Source organism: Podarcis cretensis (genome assembly GCF_951804945.1).
Source record: "Podarcis cretensis genome assembly, chromosome: 1".
In the NCBI taxonomy this organism is placed as follows: domain Eukaryota; kingdom Metazoa; phylum Chordata; class Lepidosauria; order Squamata; family Lacertidae; genus Podarcis; species Podarcis cretensis.
In genome coordinates this window covers 98,951,532-98,973,167 of record NC_137170.1, presented here as the reverse complement: position 1 = coordinate 98,973,167, position 21,636 = coordinate 98,951,532, and the positions used below count along the sequence as shown (strand labels likewise).

The window sequence follows — 21,636 nt, the reverse complement described above, 5'->3', positions numbered from 1 at the left end:
CCATGAGCAAGGTTTGGGCCTTTTGGCAATGATTTTGGTTTTCTGATAATTTAGTTTGCTCTCCTTGCAGTGTACTGCTAATGTTTTCATGGCTCTTTTAAGGCCTATAGGAGTTCTTGAGAGGATTGCTGCGTCATCTGCGTAAAGCAGCAGAGGGATAGATATGCTTTCCTGCTAGTTTTGGATGCTGTAAGTTCATATTGTAGAAGAGAGGTACCAGAAATTGAATAAAAATGGGGCCAATATGCACTCTTGATTGATGCCTTTTTTGGTTTGGACTGCACCCCATTGGCCAGATTGAACCCAACATCGAGGGACCTACCAATCGGGTGTTATGGCTGACCAATCTTACCCACCCACAACACAGGAGGTCAGTCTCCAGGTCTCACTGCAACACTTGCCCTCTTTTAGGGAGGACACATTGCTGTAGGGTAACCATAGTGAAGGACTATTCACCTTACCTACCTAAGGCATGGTACACCAGGAGAGCCAGTGGAGCAGATCTGAAACTGCAGATTGAATGGTAAGAGTGCACATATATTCCAATTAATAGCTTTGGCCTAAACCATTTAGTGCTTTAAAGGAAAACCAGCAGTCTAAATTGCGCCTGGAAACACACTGGCAGCCAGTGCAGCATATATATTTGCATATGAACGAGGCCATACATACACTGTCTTCTAACTGTATTTACTCTTACTCCTTACTGCCCAAATACATTCCTTCCTTCCTTCCTTCCCTTCATTTCCTCTGCTGCTAAAAACGTAGATTAGGTTCCATAGGACAGAGATAAATTTATTTATTTAGAATGCAAGGGTTCAATCCAATCCAAATATCTTTATTGTACTAGCTATTGGCCACGACATGCAAGGTTTTGGAATCATTCCCACAAAGTCTGTCAAATCAGAACAGGGAAACTCTTTGCTGAGATTCACGTCAGAAAATGGGGTTATTTGTATACTGTATTAAAAACGTATGTGCTGCAGAGAAGCTGGCTGTGCCATGTTATTACAGTGAAAAAGATGTCCCGCAATATATTCAGCATACTTCAGTATCACCATAAATAAGAAACAATATTTGTGGTGACCATCAAGCGATTAAAAGAAAATAAAAGAATGGATTTGAGTACTGTAGTTAACATTAGATTCAATCGGATAGTTGCAGGAAGTTCTGATTTTCTCTCCCGAAATTAATGCTTGCTGGCTATGAGTAATATTATCAATAATTCATCACCCGAGTTCATTTCGATATGATCTGTTGATGCACACCACCAGAGCACATGGCAGTAATATGAGCATTTAGGTGATTTACAGATCTACAAAATAGCAAATAATCAGAAATTTCTTCAAGTGACAGCCTGCAAGGGCTTTTGAACATCTGAAATGAGGATGTGCAGCGAGATCAGTATATTATAAATCACGTTCGTCTTTTTTTAGTACTCTTTGGTGGTCCCAGGGTAGAAGTGCATGCACTTAGACCATCTACTTCCAACACTGTTTCCAGTGCCTAAGTGACAGATTGTGTTTTATATAATGGTGCTCTTTCTATATCCTTATTAACTCTTTAGTCCCTCAAGGCATTTTACATTCACTGGTGTACATCATGGATACAGGCACTATGTGTCTGCAAATATTTATTTATTTATTTAATTATTTCAGTGTCTGTTAATCCTGATTGTTGTGGTCTTGAATATGAATCATTTAATAAAGCAAACCCTGCAATGGCAACCCATTCTATTGCTTTATATTCTTTATATGCTGCACTTCCTACATATAGCAGTCTCTCCAACTCTGTCCTGTCTGTCCACTCTAGGCTGCTCCGTAGAGTCCCTAAGTACATGGAGAGGGTTTGCGTGCATGTGATTGTTGCTATGAGGTGGGCAAAACCTCTAGATAGGCCCAATTTGTCTGCAGACAAATTCCTCCCTGGCCCTGAATACGGCAACCAGTTAATTCCACAGCAAGGTTGTGCTAGAGCACTGCCTGCTTACCTGCAGGCAGGGCCAAAAGATATAGGGTGGGTGGGATGTCCGTTGCCGACTAACTGCCCACTCACAGCACTACCGGAATATTGTGCTATGCGGGCAGGTCTAAGTGAAGACTAGCTCCCCTAAGTCCACCTCCAAAACCACGCCCACTGGAATGGGCACAATTGGCCAATTTGAAGTGCAGTTTTTGTCAGGACAACTCAGAAGACCCTGTGACTGGCCAAGGCTGTTAGTGCCACCATTGGTCACTTGGGTTAGGACTTCTGCCCCCCTGGTTCCCCAATGAATTTATATAGAGTGTTTGTATTGCTACTGCTGTGGTTTTAGGCTTTTTTTTTAGTTTAAGTTTTATTGTACTGAATGTGTGGCTACTCTGTAAATTTCTGTGGGTATTCTGCGATAGAAAAGTAATATGACAAATACTGTACTAAACATAATAATTTAAATGGAGGTGAGAGCATCCTGTAGAGGTGATTTCACTTGGTACTAGTTTAGAACCTTTTTTTTATAAAGTGTTATGCAGTGCAATGCTATACATGGTTACTTGGAGCTATCTCCCACTCAATTCAATGGGGCTTTTTATCTAGTAAGTATGCTTAGCACGGTGCTAGCCATTCCTTGAGAATGGCACTCTGTGTATTATGTAGGCATTTCTTCATATAGTTGTACAAAAAGGGGGGTAACTCAGATAATAATTTTGTTTATGGTTTTGCCTTGGAGGGGAAAAAACCAGGGTCCTTGTGTATTCTGCAATGTGTCATGACTAAAATGTTTGTCTGCCTTTTGCTAGAGGTGGAGAGTGTTTTTGTCTGAGACACAGCTGCATGATATGGATTAGCCCTAAACAGGACCCAACTTGTATTTGTGGTCTCTGGTCTTGCTTAAGAACACTTTTGCAAATATTTCACACAGGAGGCCTTATTTTACTAGGGCATGGATTCCTTGGCCAGAACTGATGTAGCCTAATCATTATATCTTCCACACACGAAAGGACTTATGCAGTGTCTTGAAACCTGATGAGGAACTTGTGGTAAAAGCCAAGAATGTTGCATCCACAGGTGGGCATTCTATAAGAAGAATCTCAAATTGCCATCATGAATTTATATATGCAATGGTGAACACATTGTTCAATTTGATCAGAAACTTTTTTATGTTCTTGACATGTGTGGAGAACGTGGCTTGTGCTTTCATAGTATGCTTTTCCTTAAGTAAACTTTTTTATCAGCTGGCTAGGCAAGAGATACGCCTTTCTGAGGACATCTAGGGACATGAATGTGGTCTGTAACTGAACTAGTAAGCTATAGAAAAAGCCGGTCGATCACATAGAGTTATAGACTGAATTCTCTAAAGCAGCAACTGTGTGGATTCAAAATTCAAGACTACAAATCAAACAGACTTATTTCTTGACAGTACAAGATAATTGAGAGGCCTTAGATTAGGTATGCCCCAGGATGTGTATAATAACATATGAGCCTTTCTGGATCAGGCCAATGGCCTATCTAGTCCAACATCCTGTTCTCACAGTGGCTGACCAGATGTCTGTGGGAAACCTGAAAGATAGACAGTATTATTATTATTATTATTATTATTATTATTATTATTATTAACCACCCTGTACCCCAAGGTCTCAGGGTGGTTCACAGAATAAAATCAAAATATAAAACCACAAAATGCGTAATAAAAATAAAAACAACTACCACCCAATAACCCCCCACCCCCCAAACCCCCACATTTTAAAAGGGCATAGGATGTTAATCAAATCAAACAAAGGCCTAGTTAAAAAAGAACATTTTTGCATGGTATAATACAGTGGTGCCCCGCAAGACGAAAAACTCGCAAGACGAAAAACTCGCTAGACGAAAGAGTTTTCCGTCTTTTGAGGTGCTTCGCAAGACGAATTTCCCTATGGGCTTGCTTCGCAAGACGAAACGTCGGGCGAGTTCTTGCGAGTTTTTTCCCTTTCCCCCCTTTTTCTAAGCCGCTAAACCGCTAATAGCACTAATCCACTAAGCCGCTAATAGCCGTGCATCGCAAGACGAAAAAACTGCAAGACGAAGAGACTTGCGGAACGGATTAATTTCGTCTTGCGAGGCACCACTGTAAAGGCGAGCTTCCCTGGGGAGAGCATTCCACAGATGGGGAGCCACTGCAGAGAAGGCCCATTCTCATGTTGCCACCCTCCGGACCTCTTGAGGAGGAGGCACACGAAGAAGGGCCTCAGAAGATGATCTCAGGGTCTGGGTAGGCCCATATGGAAAGAGGCAGTCCGTGAGGTATTGTGATCCTCAGACATTTAAGGCTTTATAGGTCAAAACCAGCACTTTGAATTGGGCCTGGAAACTAATTGGTGGCCAGTGCAGTCGGACCAGGATCAGTGCAATATGTTCATACTGTATTGCTCTGGTGAACAACCTGGCAGCTGAATTCTGCACTAGCTGAAGTTTCTGAACTGTCTTCAGAGGCAGCCTTATGTATAACACATTGCAGTAATCTAACCTTGAGGTTACCAGAGCATAGACAACAGTAGATAGGCTATCCTTGTCCCGATAGGGGCGTAGCTGGGCCACCAGCCGAAGCTGATGGAAGGCATTCCAGGCCACTTGAGCCTTGAGTGACAGCAAAGGATCCAGGAGTACCCCCAAGCTACAGACCTGCTCCTTCAAAGGAAATGTAACCCCATCAAGAGCAGGCAATCTCCTACCCATCTGTCTAGGGAACCACCCACTAACAGTGCCTCAGTCTTATTGGGATTGAGTTTCAGTTTGTTGGTTCTCATCCAGTCCATTACTGAGGCAAGAAACTGGTCCAGCACTTCCACTACCTGACCTGCAGATGCAAAGGAGAAACAGAGCTGCGTGTCATCAGCATACTGCTGACAACGTATTCCAAACCTCTGGATAACCCCACCCAGCGGTTTCATGTAGATGAACCCCACATTGAAGGTTTCATGGGCCTGAAAAGCACTCCCCAAGCAACACCCTTTGGGAACAACCATCTAAGTAGGACTGGAACCACTGCAAAGTGGTGCCACCCAGCTCTAGTTCGGAAAGTCGCTCCAGAAGGATACCATGGCCAATGGTATTGAAAGCCACTGAGAGGTTGAGGATAATTAATAGGGACATGTTTCCCTTCTCTCTCTCTCATACAGATAGACCAAAGCAGTTTCTATGCCAAAACCAGGCATAACAGCATTCTCCCCACTTGCAGTTCCCAGCATGATTCCTCTGACAGTGGAGGTAAAACACAGCCTTCATGGTTGGTAGCCACTGGTGAGCAATACAAGGTTTGTTATTTCAGTGCCTTTGTCTTGAGTAAATCTCCAAGGGCAGAGGTTGCTTTCCACAGTAACATATACTAAAAATGTATAGGAGCATATAGTAAATCAGAAGTGACAATGTCACTGTGCTCAGAGTTTCTTTACTCCCACAAATGTCAGTCATGGAATGAAAATGATGACTGTCAGGGGCAATGGCATAATGATGGCATCTAACGGTAAGGCAGAGTTAAACAAATCAAGGCTTACTGGGAATGAGCAAGCATGCTGCTCACATCATGTCTGTCTCCTCCATTTGCTGTGCTGGGAAGAAACAAACCAAAGTTTTTGGGAGGAAACAATCCTTAGTGCTTTTGTGTGAACCAGTCCTCGTGAATTCTTTCTCTCCAAACAAGCCATGAGGATAAGCCACGAACAGACCATGTTTCAGGATGCATGCTGGTGCCAAGTCCCTTTTCTGAAAAGTCTTCCAGTAGGTCTTTGAGGTCCCAGAACAGCACCACTATCAGAAATTATTCTGCTGGTGTATCTCTGGGTCTCATCTGCATTACTTAACCACTGTGTGTGAATTTGATAAGCTATTTTAAGGGTGTTAAGGAGACCTAATCTACCTTGTGATATTAAAATTTCAGCATGTGTGTTTGCGTGAAAACACACACACACACACACACACACACACACACACACACTTCATCATAGCCAGAGTTCCCTTCACTTCCTTTTCAATCATCCACTTACTGTGCAAAATCACTTTCCAGATGCTTATACCCCTTGACAGTTGGGTGTGTGAAAGTACATCTGTCAGAGCATTGTATATTCAAAGGTTGGCTCATCTGATAACAGTTCGTATTACTAGATATGTCAGCTTCTATTGTGTACTCACAGCTATTTATTAGGCCTATGTAAAATGTATTTCCACCATCTCCCGCAAATCCAAGTAAGTGCTGTTGTCTTTTTAAGTTTATCCTTTTTGACAGATAAAAGCTGAACAAGGATGTCTACACCTAAAATAAGGTTGTTATTGCCTCAAGGGAAATATTGGATGCATGAGAACGTTTTTGCTAATTGTAGAATAGAGAGGCCCTTTATTTTGGCAGGGAAAAGTTGCAAGCTGCTTATGGCACATGCATATACTTGCAATGCAATTACATTTAGGGTTTGATCTAGCATCGCTAGTGTATGGTGTCTATATTTCCCCCTTAATATATTTCTTTGGTGTTCTGTGTAATACGTGCTAGATAGAAGGAATTAGCTTAATACAAACAGTTCTTAGTAACCAGATACAGCATTGGAGTCATCCAACATTTGAAATAAATCCAAACATTGCTTTTTGTATAATTACCATGTCAAGAACTTTAGATTATTTAAAATGGCAATCTTTCACCTCACCAATCATAAATCATGATAGAGGACTTTACTGTGTATCTTGCTATCTATTATTTGTCAAATGAGTCTCAAATCGTTCAGTGTATGTGCTCTTTACATTTTTTTATTTATTAATTAAAAATCCCCTTCATACCAGTATTTAAAATGTAGTGATGCAATTATAAATTTTAGATATTGTACCTTTTGGGATTTGAGGGGGTTTTTGACATATCAAAATTATTTTATTAGATGAAATGCTTCTATTTCATTAGAAGAATTAATTAATTAGATGGGGTCTTCTAATAGTCTAGTATTAGATAGCTGTATTTCAGGGCAAGCACCAAGTTTGAAGGTTGCCTCTCAATGGTGTCTGGTGTCCATTGGGCCTGGTAGGTTGGGAGATTGGCAGACTGATGGTAGGAGGACCCAAAGTGAATGATAGGCAGAGCCAACTAATTCTAGTTTTATCTCTGTCCTTCTCCCTGTTGAGTTCTAAAATGACAACACTTGGACTAAGGAGAAAGCTGACAGACAATACCACTCCATTGACAAATAGAATGTAAGAGTTGTTGTTTATTTATATCCCGCCCTTCTTCCCTAAGGAGCCCACAGGGGCAGACACAGTAATGAAAAACATTTTTAAAAATCTAAAGTTTTAAAACTTTCTAAACATAGCTAAAACATTCTCACCCAGCAAAAAATACTGATCCGTCCTCTGTAGTAGATTTCTGCTTATGGCTAGTATGGCAGCAGCCTAGTGAGTATTAACTACTCAGTGTGTACTTTCAAATTACCTTGATGATGTAAATTGGGTTTTGAACCCAATTTCAAAATGAAAACGTATGGCTACCTGTATTTTACCACAATTACGCAATGTAACAATGATCTGTTTTTGAATAATGACATGTTTTTGTGCATGGAAGCACCAACAATCAGCTGTTTGTCGGCACTTGCAAAGTGCTATGCATGGGGCTTTGCAAGTGCCACCAATTAGGTGGCTGGTGGTGCCTGTGACTCTGAGTGTCAGCTCATCCATCTCTTTACCTGAACCACAGGTAGGACAGGTAGGCATGGCTTGGCCCAAACAGCCTCACAGCTCAAATGGGGATGCCTAAATAGGCAATGGGAACATTCTAAGACAAAGATGGATGGGGGGCCTGTGGTCCTTTAGATGTTGTTGGACTACAGCTTGCATCACTGCTCACCCATTGACCATGTTGACAGATGCTGAAAGGAGTCTAACAACATCTGAAAGGTCGCAGGTTCTCCATCCCTGTTCTAAGTGAAAAGGGCTTTAGACTAAATTTAGAAAGCTCCCCCAACCCCCAAATTAGGAAGATATTGGAAATGCATCATTTTAAAAACAGCTTCTCATTGCAAAAAAATAAAAATTAATTCCACCTTGAGAATGCAAAGGTATGTAGGCATCATTCACCCAAAGGGTAAATCAAGTTTATGCTAATGCACAATTTTTTTATGTTAGGCTACCTGAAATAGAGGCACCTGCTTAATGCATGAGTGACTCACATCCTCCATATTTTGCTTAGTTGGTGCTACATTTTAAAGAGACAGTTATATTCATATTAGGTCATTAAATGAACTAATTACCATCACATTTTCTGGCTGCTATACTTTTATTTTGAAACCCTTTGAGTGGCAGTCTGGTTTTATCTCTTTAAAGCAGAAATAAGTATTTGGGCATTTATATATCCTCAGGTTCCGTAACAGACGTGACAAAGTTTATTTGTTTGTATAGCTAGATACCATTTATATATATAAATCCATATCTCTTGGCAACTAGATTCATGAGATATACCCCCAGGATACAAATAAAAGCCTTAGCTTTCTTGTGTCTAGCTGCAGCTAATTCACTTCTAGTACAAAAATATCCTGGGAATTAATAATTCATATCATAGGTACTCTGAAATTATATCATTGTGAAGCAGAGTCTCTCCACTGGCTGTCCCTACCATTATTGCTGCATGTATCATGGTCCAAGAGATAATGAAAAGACTACATAATGGTTAGAATCTTCATAACATTAGCTTTTGAGCCAGTGCTCAAATTAGTAGCACTTGCCAATATGCTATTTCTCACTCTGTTTTGCCCTAGGCCTCTTTGGCCATGGCATTCGCTCTTTTTTCATTTACGAAAAAACTATAAACCTTCCTGTGGAGAGATCATAACATTAGGGTGCAGGTTTTGACTCCATATCCAGTCAGATCTTATATAAGAAAATCTTAATTTGGCTATATACAGTAAGAGTTTTTATTCCCAAACAACAACTTTTTCATACTTCCAGCATAATGAGAAGCAAGTCTCCAAAATAAGAATCATTTAAACAGCGCTCTCTTTTTAAAATCTCTAACTGCACCCATATAGGAAATCACATTTAAAATTTCAGGAAGTTTTCGAATCAATTTGTAAAAGTGGCATGGAAAAGATAGGGCTGCTTCTTAGAGAAAGAAAAGGCCAGTCAAAAAGTCTGTAGTGTACATTCAGGAGCAGACCACAGTGGTTTCTAAGGGAGCTCCTTGGATTGTGGATCCAATAATTTTAGGGGTTTCCCTGGTCATGTACAAGAAATTGGATGCAACATTTCCAGTGCACTCACTGGAAAGCTAGCTAAACCATGGTTTGGATGTTAAGTGGAGTTGCCTTGTAATAGAGAAGACCACGTGCATTTCTTTCAGGAGTGGTTTAGAAGATAAACCATGCTGAAGTCCATAGCCCAATTTGCTTTATTTAGGAAGAAGTAAGAAGGATTTCCTCCCCAAATGAGAATTGTCTGCTTTTATGTTAGTATTTGTTGTTTTGGTTTTTTGCATTCCTAGCTAATAAATGGATTTGACAACTTGCTTAATAGACATCTGGATTGTTTGTTTAGCCTGTTTTTTGAATCATTAAAGAAATTTCAGCATGAGGAAACTTGTTGACTCTTGTTTGCTGCGAGGTAATTTATTTCTTCTTGTGCACTGTTTTGTCACTGAGGCTAAAGCTACAGAAGCAGGAGCTTTACACTATTCATATGTGTAAGATTCAGTTTTGGGCAAGAAGGTTGGTCTAGATTTATAGGGGACCTAATACTGGGCTAGGAACTGTTTTAATATATGAACTTCTATGTGAAATGAGTACATTATCTCCAGATATAATGAGTCTTCCACTGCAGAAGATGAGACACAAGAGGATGAGCAAACCAATAGTCCCAAATTATGTTTTCTGAGAGTTGATGAAATTGACCTGAGGCTTGCAGAGTAAGTACACAGCATTTCAAAATTGAGCTTAGCCAGAGGGATTACACATAGAAATGAGGAAATGGAAGCAGGTCTCCCTGTCTCTTAATGATAGCTTTCAGAGGAGACTACAAGCAGGGAGTGTACATCAGAAGAATGTGTCAGAGAATAACAAATATTGGCAAATGATCAAATATATTATGTTAGAGTGATCACAGGAAGATGAAGAGTCCAACTAGTGCAGCATTCTGTTTCAAAGAATGCACAGCTAGATCCAAAAATACAGTATGAAGGCTACAGCCCTCCCAATTCTCCCCACCCCCCACCAGCAGCTGGTGTTTATATAGGTACCGTATTTTTCGCTCTATAAGACGCACCAGACCACAAGACACACCTAGTTTTTGGCGGAGGAAAACGAGAAAAAAAAAATTCTGAATCTCAGAAGCCAGAACAGCAAGAGGGATCGCTGTGCAGTGAAAGCAGTGATTCCTCTTGCTGTTCTGGCTTCTGGGGTAGCTGCGCGGCCTGCATTCACTCCATAAGACACACACACATTTCCCCTTACTTTTTAGGAGGGAAAAAGTGAGTCTTATAGAGCAAAAAATATGGTATATTGTCTTTGACCATGGAAGTTCCATTTAGTCATAATGACTAATAGTGAATCATTACATTGTTCTTTGAATGAAATATATTGATATATTACTAGGTTTGAATAATGGAAGGAAAAGCCTCTAATATTATTGCAGCAGAACGGTTTGAGAAAGACAGGGTTGATATCATCCTTTTCTCCTCTTTGCTCCCTGCCCCCACCTACTCTTTCAGGTTGTATGTGATTGTTCCATATATTGTTAACAGTATTATCATGTATTACACCCACATCCACACATATCCCACACCAAGCTCTTAAAATACACTGCTTTATGCAAGTTAACATGAATAGATGTAAGGGTTTGCCTTTAAACTCTGCGGAGCAATCCACACCTACAGCCAGCTGCAACATTTTGCACTCTGTTCCCAGAATCTGAAAAGGTACCCCTGTCGTTCATCAACTCTCCTCACATCCCACCCACACCCTCACTTTAAATATATACCTTAGGCAAGCTTAGGTGGTAAACTGACCCCTTTAAGCTCACCTAATATGTAGGGGGGGAAAGAATAGCTTGAACAGCTGAAAGCGAGAGTCCTGCTAATTTAGAAAAAAATATATTGTGACTAATATAACAAAGACTTTGCTGCTTGTTTTGAATTGAAGGTTTCTTTTGATGCTTCTAATCTCACTGAAGTCTTTATCACATGGTTTGAAACTGTACCTCTGAGCTCAGATTTTCAAGAAAAGTTGCAAAGGCATTTGGTAGATAAGTAGTACTCTGTGCTATGAATTTTATTTATATCAGTCTACAAAGGGTTTCTCCTTTGTAAAGTTCAGGGAGAAATGTTCACAGGCTCCAGAAGAGAAAACAATCTGGACAAAAGAACATAAAAAGATGCATCTTCTTTTCTCTACCCGTGGGCAAAAAAGAAATATTGTGCCTTTGCAAAAATGTAACAGAAGATGTTGTCTCTTATTCTATGCTACCTTTATCTAAGCCACTGCACCAATTATCTACTTAACATAGACCCAGATGTGCTTTCCCTATGTGATGAAGGTTTTTGAGCTGGAAGTTGTAGAACAGCAATTTAACACATGCTTAGATCAGGCATAGGCAAACTCGGCCCTCCATATGTTTTTTGCACTACAACTTCCATCATCCCTAGCTAACAGGACCAGTGGTCAGGGATGATGGGAGCTGTAGTCCCAAAACATCTGGAGGGCTGAGTTTGCCTGTGCCTGGCATAGATACTACTACTGACCAGGTCTTTATGTGGTAGCGGTAATGAAGCTAAGAGTTTTAATTAAGGATAGTTTTAGAATCTGCTTCTAAGTCAGATCCTGCCTAAATATTACAGGTCTAAATTCCAGCATAATTTCTAGAACTGGGTGTGCATGCATTGGACATGGAGGGTTCATGGAACCTGTGTGCCAGCTCACCCCTGGCCAAGCATGGCTGCGCTGCACATCTGCCTGCTTGTGCAGGGAGGAGCCCATCTGGCCGATGCATGCCTTGGCAGGCAGATCCCGCCTCCCCCCCCCATGCTGACCAGGTGGCCATTCAACAAGGAGGCTGGGGATACGACGGCGAGACCAGGCTGGGCTCTGGGGCTCAAAGACCACCAGGAGCAGACAGGGCAGGATGGGGATCCTTTTATGGAGACTCTTGGCTCATGCACCCTAAAAATTGTGCTCCTGGGGCTACGCTACCCTACTCCCCCAAACACTATGTCCCTGGTTGTTCCAACACATTTTAGACCCCATTGGTCCCTGAATTTCCCTGAAGAACCAGAATGGTCTGAAACACATTGGATCAACAAGACTTTTTCTCTCTGCCACTTTTTTGTTTGTTTGTTTCCAGTTATGTTTTGAGGTGTTCCCATTTTTGTTGGACCTACTATAGGCTTTGATACCCTGAATATGGTTTGGTAATTTGTGCGAAATGTAGCAGGCTTCACTGGACACCTCTAAAGTGCTTATTAAGACCAATGGGTCTTAGGATAAAATTGCCGACAGTAAAGTAGAGAAGAAATAGAGTTCTGTCATAAATAGGGGTGACTGATTAGGATTTTGCTTTTAAACCTAAAAAAAAAAGTCAAAGGAATCCTGAGACTTGGATAATAAGAGAACTCTTCTTCCAAAAGGAAAAGGGCAGAGGTAGAAAATGTCACCATCTCTATTTCCTTGGTTAAATCTAGGGAAAATCCTGCCCCTTTCCTTATTGTTTACTGATGTGATGCACGTTGCCAGATCTCTCACAGCCTGCTGCATATCACCTCATCTGTTCTGTATATGCAGAAGGGTACCAGAGATAAAACTGTCAGAATAAAATAAATTCCTCATTTTCTATAAGCTGTTCTGATTGTTGTCTCTTTCGATAGCAGAAGCGCTGTAAAGTTTATTTGTGATGGACAAAGATACTGAGATAATTTCTTTTGGGAAAAGAACACTTTTTTTGTGTGCATGTGTCATAAGTAATACAGTTGGTGGCTTGGATCTCGTGTGCAAACAGGATCTGGAGTTGCCTTTGACACATTCCTCTGTCAGTGAGGAGCCTCCCCAACTGAGAACAACTCTGATGCTGAGCTGGTCCTAATTCCATTTCTGTCTCAATGGAGACACCAGTGCTGGGACTAACAAGCATCATGGACCCAATTTACTCAAAGGAGTGCCTGTTTGTTTGCCCAGTGTTGAGACTGTAGCTGCTTGCCATGCATATAGCTGTGGTGGCTCTGCTCTTCAAAGCAAGCAGCAGGTGGCATGTTCAGGTTGGATGAAGGTTTTAGTTCATGCTTAGATCTGCATTTCAGCTCTCATGTACCTGCTGATTTTTGAAGCCTGTAACTTGCCTTATGCACCAATCTTATCTAAAAATTGAAGCCTTTGGCAGAACTAGAGTTCTTCATCCAATGGGAAGAGCCAGGATTTATTTATAGAAGGATTTCTGCACTGCCACATCATGAGATACTAAGGTGGTATACGCTGTTAAAACATAAAACACAATCTTTTTAAAAAATTAGGAATACAGATAATTAAGGTGACTAGCCAATCGAAATTTTAAAAGCTGCAAAGGCCTCTTGGAACAAACAAAAAAAGTATTCAAGTGATACCTGAAAGTCAAAAGCAAGCATGTCTGGTGAATCTCTGCTGGAAGAGTGTTCCACTACATGGGTCTGGCAATACTATGTAAATGCTCAAATTCTGGTTAAGGTCAGTTGGGCCTCTGTAACACAGGCAACAACTAAACAGCACTCCTCTGGATGAAATGGAATGATGTGTGGGCAGTCCAACATAAATCCACCACTAATGCAATATTATTACAGCAACAGTGACATGTCCCAGAATGTACACACAGACAGACACACACACAACACACCAGTTTAGCCAGAAAAGACTCGGGGATATCATTTCCTGGTGAGAATCATGGGGGTTGTAGTTTTGTCTTCCTCCTGAACTGAATTGGGAAGCAGACACTCCCCCAGCAACTAAAAATCCCATAATATTTGACAGGAAATGTTTCTTAATATACTCAGACCATCATTTCTAGCAAAAGTTTCTCCTGGGTTTAGAAAGCTGTGCCCACCATCAATTTTGTCTCTTCCATTTGCAAATATAGGTACTGCTTTTTGATTTCCTTGAGAAGGTGGAGGGGTAGGGGAGGCAATTTAGCAATAGGAATTTCTAGTTTATTGAAAGCCCTATACCCTTAAAAAGTTTGAAACCTAATCATCTATAGGCTACTGGGTTTCTAGAAAGATGACAACATTAACTTCCTTTTCACATGCATTACTGATTTGTCCTGTTTGGTCTATTAGTAGTACTGAAAATAATATTTACCAGACTTCTCAAGGTTATATGAGACAATAGGAATGTCTGTTCCTACTATCTGCCATGTTTAGACTTAATTTGGTTTTGCCACCACTTGTTGTGGATATGGAGGAAGGTATGGTTGGTAGAAGCACCCCAGAGAAGTAAATGTTTACTTATTCATATGCATAGCTGGAAGCCTAAGCATTTGTGCTTTTATTTTGATTTGTGGACTAAATGCTTAAACTCTGGGACAGCCTGGATATATCTTTGTCTTATCTATCCCACACCAGCCCTTTCTTTTCTCAGTTTTGTTGTTAACCCTTGGCAATTTCTTGCTTCCTTTCTGCTTATACTTATGTTCACAACACAAGCCAGTATTGCATGAATCCTCAGGTCTAGAGGGTTTAGGGCCTTAGAAAGTGGCAGTTTTGCCAGGGTGACCAGCCTCAAACCTTTACTCCAGAGCATGACTCTCCTAAGTGTGTGGGCCAGCCTAGGTGGTCATTGTAACAGTACACTGCTACCTCGGGTTACAGACACTTCAGGTTACAGACTCCGCTAACCCAGAATAATACCTCGGGTTAAGAACTTTGCTTCAGGATGAGAACAGAAATTGCACGACAGCGGGAGACCCCATTAGCTAAAGTGGTACCTCAGGTTAAGAACAGTTTCAGGTTAAGAACGGACCTCCCAAACGAATTAAGTTCTTAATCCAAGGTACCAGAGGTTCACCCAAGGATGAACATGCCTGAGGACGCTCCTTCCTGTCCAGCACCCCAGCGGTATCACTACCATTGTTCTGGAGGGTTGGGGAATCAGTAAAAGTTGCTCTCCTTCTGCTGTCAATCAGCAGGCTCCCTCTGCTGGATCAACATTCTCATCTGATTAAAAGAAGTCTTTCTATCCAGAGAAGGCAAACTCTGGCTGTAGCCCTGGGTTTAGTGGCATAGGAAGGGGGGGCGGAGGGGGCGGGCTGCCCCGGGCAGGGTGACAAGATGGCCCCTGCCTCCCCCCAGCTGTAGAGTGGCCGAGGGCACCTGCAGTCCGTATGGGTGTTGCTCTCGCGCGGCGTCTGTACGACCCGCTGCACGCAAGTGGCATCCTGTACAGACTGTGCATGTGCAGCATTCTGTACAGAGTGCGCACACGTGCGATGCTGCACATGCGCAGTCCGTACGGGCTGGGCCATCTCAGGTGCCGGAGAGGGTTCCTCCGCCACTGCCTGTGTTACTGAGTTATGTTGAACAATCTCTCAAGTAACTAACCTTGTTAAATTCACTGCTGTAAAATATTTACCAATGCTAATGTGCAACATGCTTTAAATATTCCTAAATTATGTTTGATCACTTAAAGCAATTCACTAAAATTTGGTGCCAGAATGTGCCATTACATAAACCTAAGAGATGATTCACACAAACAGCTTTAAATAGTGCTTAATTTTTCTAAATATCTGTGAGGTAGAGATTGGTATTGTAAATTAGTCAACACACATTTTAACATAGGGCAAAAATACATGAGCCAGGCTTCAAAATTCAATTCAACCTTACCTGAAGGTAAAATATGTCTATGTCTTTGCTGCAGTCCTGGAAGATGGAATTTCTTATTACTTCTAATACAAATGATTCCCAGATGATTCTAGTAAAAGTTATACAAGAACAGACCCACTCTTGAAAGATGAGAGAAAGACCATCTGAGACATGCAGTATTTTTGAACATATGATTCCACAAGAAATATATCCCTGTAGGAGCAGAAAGTTAGTGATTTGTTTCGGGCTGAATGTGGCATATTCATTCGTCATACATTCGTGAATTGGAGCAATACTGAAAATATAGGAACAAATATGCAGTTGTGTGTTTTAAATGTGTTCTTTATGGTTTCATGAGTGTAAGTATTATGTGAAAATATGCATCTGGCATCTTTTGTTTTGGAGGAATAAGCACTTTTCTTAACGTACGAAAGCAAATATATTTTAATATATATATATGTATATATTCTGTATTTACTAGGCTTTTGCATTTTATCTAATGAGATGCATCATGAACCTACCGGTAACTGACTTCAGACTCACTAAAAAAAATTGCAGCAGAAAGTCAAATTTCAAATTGCAGCAGAAAGTCAAACATAACCCCTTTATGTATTTGGGGTTCTAGTTGGTTCTAAACATATGTGAAAGTATTTCCATAACATGGACCACTTCCTTGTCAATGTGGCTTTTTTTACTACAGCAAAGGGGTTAATTTCTTTGTGATGCTTCATCCCCTTCTCCCCAAATACTTAATGTATTATTTCTAATTCAGAATTGGAAAAACTGCATTTGGATCAGTTATACTGCAGTCAAATTAAATTTAAACACTGCATTCCATGGCATTAGGATTGCAACTGCTCCCAAACATGGTGATAACTCAATCTTAGCAACATGGCTGTTTTTCCAGATTTTGATTTCGGAGAAAGTGTGACGAGTTTGTGAAATCACACAAAGACATTAATGTTCTTCACAGGCCCCATGATACCCACCTTGCAAAAAGGTGACATGCTAATGCAGTCATATGAATTAGTAGGGACTACTGTATTCAGTGGGCTACCTTCCAGATACAGTACATTTGGCGAACCATAGCATGGCCACTGTGACTCATGTATTAGTGACCTCAAGGTTGGATTACTATAATATGCTCTGTGTGGGTCTTTGATTATGATTAATGTTGGATAAAACCCATTGATATTCTCTTTGGACACAGCTTTGATAGCAAAGCATTACATCAATAGAAATGAAGTTCTGTTATAGGTCAGACATTGTTATTAGAACAACCAAAATTCTTCCTTTCCAAGCAAAGGAGTCTATAGAGCAATAATCTTTCAGTTCAGTGAAGCACTTGGCTCTGACTACTGGATTGGAAGCTAAAGTACCGGTAGTGGTATAACTGGAAATCTATTTATACCTATAAGATAACTTACCACTTTTATGGCACATTTCTTTTAGAAAGTGTTGAATGGACATCATTAAGAACCAAGGCTGGACTGCTCAGTCACACACCAAGGGAACTTAAGTTTGAGGCATACAAGGACAGATATACAATACTAGCACAATTGCAGAGAAACAGTGATGATTCTAGAAAATAAGGAGCACACTGCTAACAATGCAATCCTAGCCATATCTGTTCAGAAGCGGTTCAGTAGGTCTTATTTAGGGTGGCAACCTTGTTTATTTAAATATGTAGGATGGACGTAAATCTAGGTAGGCATGTGTAGGACAATACTATCACTGGGACACAGTGTGATGGGCTAGTACCATTTTTTATGACTTTTGGAGGATGAAAAATTTTAATGTGATCAGAAACTGAGGCAGACCCAGTGACATGTATATGTCCATAGATCATAAAAGTCCAGAGGTAACAGGGCTGCTGCAACAACCTGAGTTGTGTTGGACCATGAAGGAGTGACAAGCTGAAGCATTCCTTTCATTCCTTCTCTTGCAGGTCTGATTTTATAGAATCATCTAATTGTAGAGTTTGGAGGGGACCCTGAGGGTCATCTAATCCAACCCCCTCTGCATGGCCAGCACGGTTTGAACGGAGGCTAAGTGCTCCTAACAAAGGAGGATCTGTAAACTAGAGAAAAGCTGATGTCTGAAACATTTCAGAGTTTAAGTCCTCCTTAATTCTGTTGAGTCTGATAACTGCATTTTTTTAATAAAAAGAAATACATGGTTGGTATTTCTCAATGCTGGAGTCCTCCCATGTTTGTGTCATCAATAGAGAATAGCTATTAGTATACACAGTAGCACTTCCTCCACCTTGCCCTTTCAGTGATGCAGATCATCACTTGAAAAGTTTAGCTTTTGGGAAATAAGTGCAGATGTTTTGTAACTTCAGCTCAAGGCCTTTCTTTGAGGTGACACTCATGGGGACAAGGAAGTGGAACACACACTTAGGGAGATGCTAATTTCCCTCCTCCGAGCAAAGCAGTTTCCTTGAAGACTAGAAGCTGTTATTCTCGTTTCACACATAAAGACTAGTCTCAGGTCCCAATCTCAGAAGTGAAAGGTCAGTAATTTCTTGTCTTACCAGCTCACCCACCACAAGCTGAATGACTCTCTTTGTCAGTTACAGCCTGATCCTCAACCTTTTTATTCAGAAGAAAGCCTCGCTGATTTCATTAAGACTTACATGGGCGTATAAATATTATTAGGACTACAGTCTCAAATTTTTGAGATTTAAATCTGAGAGAGACACAGAAAGAGACTTTATATAATCACCTTTAAAAAAATAGGCATGAACTTATTTTACTGGTGGTTATTTATTTATTTATCAAGTTAGATATAAGATATTAGTCCTACAAAACACTTAAGCATGTTTGATGGACCTATTAAAATTTTTGCAAAGTTTTTCTTACACTCTAAGACTTAGCAGACTCTATTAAACTTCAAACCATTCCTAGCATCTGTGCTGGTTTTGTGTGTGCATCTATATAACATTTATATATAAAAAGTCATACTAGAAGTATGCAGCTTTTAAAAAGTATGGTAAATGCAGCATTTAATATATGTTTTTCTCACTAGACCTCATGTCCTTTTTATTCCTTTCATTTTTCAGACTGGCAAAGGATATGATTCTTATGGAAACTTGGCTTCATGATCCTAAGGAAAGCATAGTTTAGATAATCACAAGTATTTACATATGTATAAGTGAAATACCGACTAAGCTCTCAGATTGTGCTTCGGGGTAGACAGTGGTGCCTCCCCACCCCTCTCAGTTCCTCTTTTCTTTTTTTGACAGCCAGTTAATAAAGACTCAACAATAAGCAGCTGCTTGTGATGTCATTTGGGACTTTGTCCACGGAGCTTGTATTTACAAGCACAGAGCAGCAGCAAAGCTAACTGGCAGCAAACTTCATGCCTGCAGTTACAGTAGGACTTTCAGCGGTGCTCTTGATGAACTTGAGAGCTAACTCAGTACTGCTCCTCACCACAGATTTTTAAGGCTTGGTAAATAAACACAGCATCCACTCGAGCAATTTCTAGACTGCTGAAAACTTTCGTATGGTCTGGATTTCTCTAGTACGGGAGCATGTTTTAACTGAACAACAACAAGTAAGGTTGGCTGTTCTTACTGCTGTTATTTCCCTGTTCTAGAATTCTATCAGATTAGCACAGCTTTCTTTCTTTAAATGTTGCTGTATTTATTATGTTTCAGCTTCACTACCAAGGTTTGCTTTTAATTATAATAGGAGCAAGTGTGCTGCTGTTAGGAGGGATTACAGCAAGGCTTTTCAATATGCTTTATGCATTTGCTCATAAAATGGGAATGTTTGGAGATGAGCGAGAATTCAATTCTAACTTTTTTGTTTGCATTTTTATGATGATATTAAGCTGCCCCTTTTTCAAGTTCCATCCACTTACAGTTTTAAGTCTAATATCATTGTAGATATTTTGTCATCAGCTAAATGAAGAACTTGAAAATTCCCACCCACCAATTGTAGTTTCTGTGTTAATGCTCAGATTATGTTAGAATTAGCATTTCAAAATTGTATTGCCGGCTTTGACATAACAGACTAACTGGATCTATCTTGATCCATAGTACAGGTTTTGAAAAGTTAGAAATTTGAAAGTTCAGACGCTGCAAAATGTTTAACAGCTTGAAGCTGTTTTAGTAGAAGTCCTTTATGCTAAGAGTGACAGTTTTGGAATTGGCTGGTTTTTACTGAGAACAGAATGGGATGGAGCACAACCATGGAATCATTAATCACAGTAGTGTCTGGCAGCAGAAGGAAACATGGGTTTGTAACTCTATTTCAGAGAAGAGCAACCTGTGGCCCTCCCATATGTTGCTGGACTCCAACTCTCATGAGCCCCAGCCAGCTCCAAAAACATCTGGAGGGCCACAGGTTCCCCATCCTTGCTTAGAATTTAAGAATGCTTGGCCTACATTCATCAACGAATATACAAACAAAGGTGCATAAACTATTTATCATGTAATAAAAGGGACAGTGTGAATCTGCCATTCCTTGCTCTCCTACAGGACAAGTCTTACAGGAGAATCCTATGCAGTCTGGCATGCAATTACTGTATTTTTTGCTCTATAACTCACTTTTTCCCTCCTAAAAAGTAAGGGGAAATGTGTGTGCGTCTTATGGAGCGAATGCAGGCTGCGCAGCTATCCCAGAAGCCAGAACAGCAAGAGGGATCGCTGCTTTCGCTGTGCAGCGATCCCTCTTGCTGTTCTGGCTTCTGGGATTCAGAATTATTTTTTTTCTTGTTTTCCTCCTCCAAAAATTAGGTGCGTCTTGTGGTCTGGCGCGTCTTATAGGGCGAAAAATATGGTAATTCCCAATGCATTCAGTAAGGCTTAAAGGTAAAGGTAAAGGTACCCCTGCCCGTACGGGCCAGTCTTGACAGACTCTGGGGTTGTGCGCCCATCTCACTTAAGAGGCCAGGGGCCAGCGCTGTCCGGAGACACTTCCGGGTCACGTGGCCAGCGTGACATCGCTGCTCTGGCGAGCCAGAGCCGCACACGGAAACGCCGTTTACCTTCCCGCTGGTAAGCGGTCCCTATTTATCTACTTGCACCCGGAGGTGCTTTCGAACTGCTAGGTTGGCAGGCGCTGGGACCGAGCAGCGGGAGCGCACCCCGCCGCAGGGATTCGAACCGCCGACCTTTCGATCGGCAAGTCCTAGGCGCTGAGGCTTTAACCCACAGCGCCACCTGCGTCCCTTCTCAATAAATCAAATAATTATGTTCTTAGGATCCAGTCCTATGCACACTTACGTGGAATGAAGTCTCACTGAACACATTCTAAATAAACATGCACAGGTTTGTACTGTTCATCTGTAAAGCCACCATTAGAGTCTGGCTGTCATGAAACTTCTATAGTCAATAAACCTACATTACCTTCTGGTTCCTTCTCATGCTGTTCACTCTCATAGCAACTGTGATGCAATAGCAGTTGCTGACAGATATAAGAAGAGGTGGTCTGGATTTCCATGCATGCCTCATGGTCTTCAAATACTTTCTCCACAACCCTCCCTTAGAAATAAAAAATTAAATAAATATCAAATTATTATGTTTGAGAATGCCTTCAGCTTCTCTATTCTATTTTCAAAATAGTAACATCCATTTGGAACAATTTGTTCACATATTTTCCATTCCATTACCCATCTTTTATCCCTAAAGAATACTGCGTTTGGAGGCTATATTTAAGGAGAGTTAGGTGGTGTACAGGTATGGGTGTGGTGTACCCTCAAGCCTCAGTAAAGCTGAAGTTTCCTTAACCTAGGCCCAGCCAACTCATCTGTGATGCTTAGTGAAAGTCATCATTGTTTTCCAGCTGCCCATTATGACTCCACCCAGACTTTACTGCCCATTGATGCTGTCAAGGAGAAGTTCC

The 21,636-nt window shown here is 40.9% G+C and overlaps 1 protein-coding gene and 1 long non-coding RNA gene across 5 annotated transcripts in view; one reads left to right on the top strand and one right to left on the bottom strand.

Moving 5' to 3' along the window:
• The window catches only part of NCKAP5 (NCK associated protein 5), a 632,725-nt gene that overhangs the window by 101,277 nt on the left and 509,812 nt on the right, over positions 1-21,636 (top strand). The window lies entirely within an intron of this gene.
• On the bottom strand, positions 3,477-21,480 carry LOC307226616. Its single transcript, XR_013843524.1, has 3 exons — positions 21,136-21,480; positions 18,318-18,472; positions 3,477-3,534 (listed from the first exon to the last, which is right to left on the bottom strand). It is a non-coding gene; the product is annotated as an uncharacterized lncRNA (long non-coding RNA).